General features: G+C 40.2%; 1 pseudogene; it reads left to right on the top strand.

The window, feature by feature from the left end:
- The first annotated feature begins 202 nt into the window (after nt 1-202).
- On the top strand, nt 203-270 carry LOC135276121 (U6 spliceosomal RNA; annotated as a pseudogene).
- The last annotated feature ends 3,953 nt before the right edge of the window (nt 271-4,223 follow it).

The raw sequence follows: 4,223 nt of genomic DNA, 5'->3' as shown, positions 1-4,223 counted from the left end.
AAGAGCTTTCCATGAAGAGGCTGAGAGAGAGAGTGTGTGTGTGTTTGTGTGTGTGTGTGTGTGTGTGTGTGTGTGTGTGTGTCTCCTGAAGGGGTTGTGTCTGCAAGGGGTTGTTACCAGAGGGCCCAGCGACAAAGCCTAAGAAGCTTCTCAGCAATAGGGGTGCCACTGGATGAGAATTGGGGATGGGACTCAGAGCCCGGAAAGAGAAGATTAGCATGGCCCCTGTGCAAGGATGACACGCAAATTCATGAAGTGTTCCATATTTTTGCATGTTCTCACTCGTAGGCGGGTGTTGAACAATGTGAACACGTGGGCATAGGGAGGGGAACATCACACACTGGGTAGGTTGGGGGGTGGAGGGCTAGGGGAGGGATAGCGGGGGGCGGGGATGCTGGGGAGGGAAAACACTGGGAGAAATGCCTGATGTAGGTGAGGTGGGGAACGGAGACTGTAAACCACCATGGCATGTGTGTACCTATGCAACAACAAGCCTGCGGGATGTGCACATGTACCCCAGAGCTTAAAGTAAATTAAAAAAAAAGAAAGAAAGAAATTTAAATTAAAACAAAAAAGAAAAAACAAAAATTATAAACATATATATACATAATAAATTGTATATTATACAATATAGGATATAAAAATGTTATATATTTTAATATATTAATTTTTTTTTTTTTTTTTTTTGAGACGGAGTTTCGCTCTTGTTACCCAGGCTGGAGTGCAATGGCGCGATCTCGGCTCACCGCAACCTCCGCCTCCTGGGTTCAGGCAATTCTCCTGCCTCAGCCTCCTGAGTAGCTGGGCTTACAGGCATGCGCCACCATGCCCAGCTAATTTTTTGTATTTTTAGTAGAGACGGGGTTTCACCATGTTGACCAGGATGGTCTCGATCTCTTGACCTCGTGATCCACCTGCCTCGGCCTCCCAAAGTATATATATTTTTTGAGACTCAGTCTCCCTCTGTTGCCCAGGCTAGAGTGCAAAGGTGTGATCGCAGCTCAGTGCAACCTCTGCCTCCCAGGTTCAAGCAATTTTCCTGCCCCAGCCTCCCAAGTATCTGGGACTACAGGCACACGCTACCACGCCTGGCTAAGTTTTGCATTTTTAGAAGAGATGGTTTTCACCTTGTTGGCCAGGTTGATCTCGAACTCCTGATCTCAGGTGATGTGCCTGCCTCTGCCTCCCAAAGTGCTGGGATTACAGGCATAAGCCACTGTGACCAACCAAAATTTCAGCATAATATATTAATGTTCCATTCTTCTGCAACATCCTGAGCCATTACAAGAGGGTACAGTGTGCAGTTTGCCCGATAAATCATATTTCTAAAATGAGTCTTTATGCCCTTTTCTCCTTCCTAGCAGTCCCAGGATATTTATTCTTAAATAAATTTAATTTTTGGTGTTCTTAGAAGGCAAAAAAGCTTTGAATCATTTCTACTACTACCGTTATGAGTACTGCATACATCTTCCTGTTTCTGGTACAGCCTTCTCTATGGAGAAGCTTGGAATTTGATAAAGAAGCAAAGTTTCCTGGAGCAATGAGGAGTTAGTAATGTCATAGGACTATCAGAACCACAACATTATCAGTCAAAAGCTCTCTCAGGCTGCAAAGAGCCTGCAGATCATGATTAGAGGATGTGGAAGGACTAGGCAAATCCTGGCAGCACTGACCTTTTATCCCTCCTCTGGCACTGCCCCCCACCCCTCCACATTAAATCCACCCACTGAATGTCCCATGAGCCTTGGGACAAGGTTTATGTTATGCTGTTGGAAAATATGATCCTATCCTAGATCATTGCTTTGTATGCCTTCCTCATTTGCATTTAATGTGGCAGATCACTGGATCCAAAATAATTTAGTTGAGAACAAGTTGATCCAAAACAATATTTTCGTTTAAACAATAAATGATTGCTAACTAAATGGATCAGCTACTATTTGTATTTTCTTGTCTTTCTCATTTGAGTTATCTTTATTCATTTAAGGCATAATAGGCTCAATCTACTAATTTGGCAATGTCTTTGATCTTTTTTTTTTTTTTATGAGAAAAAGAAAGAAAGAGAAAGAAAAAGGGGGAGAGAGAACAGGATTCATGCTCTATTGCCCGAGCTGGAATGCAATCCAAAAATAGGTGTTAAAAACCTCCTTTATGCCGACAATTGTGCTTAACAACAGAGACAGGAAGGAATAAGGGAAGAAAATAACGAACAAACAGCCAACCAATATTTCATTCAAGTCTGTGAAATGCTATGCAAATGCTGAAGAATGATTTACTTCCAATTTTCCAATTATGTGGTCACTTTCAAAATAGGTGTAATGTGATACTGAGAAAAATGTATGTTCTGTGGACCTGGGGTGGAGAATTCTATAAAAATTCACTAAGTTTACTTATTCCAGGTCTAAGTTCAAATCATAGATGTCCCTATCAATCCTCTATGTCGTTGATCCTTCCAATATCAACAATGTGGTGTCAAAATCTCCCGCCATTATTGTGCGGGAGTCCAGGTCCCTCTATAAGTCATTAAGAACTTGTCCTATGTATCTGGGTGCTCCTGCATTGGGTGCATATGCACCTATAATCATCAACTCCAGTTGTTGCATTGATCCCTCTACCATTATGCAATGTCCTTCTTTGTTTCTTTTAGTCTTTGTTACTATTAAAGTCTATTTTGTGAGAGACGAAAGTTAGAACTCCTGGTTTTTGTTTTTTGTTTTTTGTTTTTTTTTCTCTCCATTTAATTGGTGAATCTTCCTCCATCCCTTTGTTTTGAGTCTTTGTATGTCGTTGCTTGTGAAATAGATCTGGATACAGCGTACTGATCGGTTTGGCTTTTTATTCAATTTACCTGTCTGTGTCTTTGATTGGGGCATTTAATCCATTTAAATTTAGAATTAATATTAATATTTGTGAGTTCAATATTGTCATTTAATGCTAGCTGGCTATTTTGTCCATTAGTTGATGTAGATTCTTCATTATAGAGATACTCTATGTTTTGGTAAGTTTTTGGGATGACTGATACTGGTTGTTCCTTTCTGTTTGTAGTGCTTCTTTCAGAAGCTGTTGTAAAGTAGGCCTGGTGGTGATGAAATAGCTGAGTGCTTGCTTGTTTGTGAAAAATTTTCTTTTTCCTTCACTTATAAAGCTTAGTTTGGCGGGATATGAGATTCTGGGTTGAAAATTCTTTTCTTTGAGGATATTGAATATTGACCCCCACTCTCTTCTAGTTTGTAGTGTTTCTGGTGAGACGTCTGCTGTGAGTCTGATAGGCTTCCCTTTATGGGTAACGTGACCTTTCCCTGCCTTACTAGATTAAGAAAGTTTTCCTGAATAATATCCTGAAGAATATTTTCCAACTTGGATTCATTCTCTTCATGACATTCAGGTACACCTATCAATAGTAAATTAGGTCTTTTCACATAGTCCCATATTTCTTGGAGACTTTGCTCATTCCTTTTTACTCTTTCTTTTCTAATCTTGTCTTCTCATTTCATTTCATTAAGTTGGTCTTCGACCTCTGATATCCTTTCTTCTGCTTGATCAATTCGACTGTTAAAACCTGTGCATACTTCGCGGAGTTCTCATATTGTATTCTTCAGTTCCATTAATTCACTTATATTCCTCTCTAAATTGTCTATTCTCGTTAGGATTTCTTCAAACCTTTTGTCTTTGATCTTTTAATTTTTCAAAAATTGGCTAAAAATGAATGTTTCCAAACACCTGCTAATGTTTGCATAATTTGTATGCATGGTGTGGAGAGTGGATATTAATTTTACATACCTTTAAAGTAATTGTAGCACAAATACCAGTGATTGTGAGTTGCTACTCCAGCAAAGTGAACCATAAGGAGATAAAAAGTTCTTGACCCAGCTGGGCTTTCTGTCTAAATTTTCTCACCATCCTGCTAGGGGAGTTTCAGAATCCTTCCAGGTTATTTACTTTCTTTTCCTTTTCTTTTGGACAGATGGATCTCACTATGTTGACCAGGCTGGTTTCAAACTCCTGGCTTCAAGGGGTCCTTCCATCTCGATCTCCCAAAGTACTGGGTATAAGCCACCACGCCTAGTGAGTAGATGGTTACTTTCTATGTGCTTGCTTTTGCAAAATAAGGAATGTGTTCTTTTTGGCCCTACCTAAATCAGGAAGCCTAGCAACACATTTACAGCTTTCCCCAGGGTAGTTTGGGAGGCCCTTCAGGTCGGCAGCCTGTGGAGTTAGCATGGATT

The sequence above is a fragment of the Aotus nancymaae genome, unplaced genomic scaffold (genome assembly GCF_030222135.1).
Source record: "Aotus nancymaae isolate 86718 unplaced genomic scaffold, 86718_ANA_hifiasm-v0.15.2.pri h1tg000020l, whole genome shotgun sequence".
Classification (NCBI taxonomy): domain Eukaryota; kingdom Metazoa; phylum Chordata; class Mammalia; order Primates; family Aotidae; genus Aotus; species Aotus nancymaae.
The sequence above is the reverse complement of the archived record's forward strand: the minus strand, read 5'-3'. Positions and strand labels throughout refer to the sequence as shown.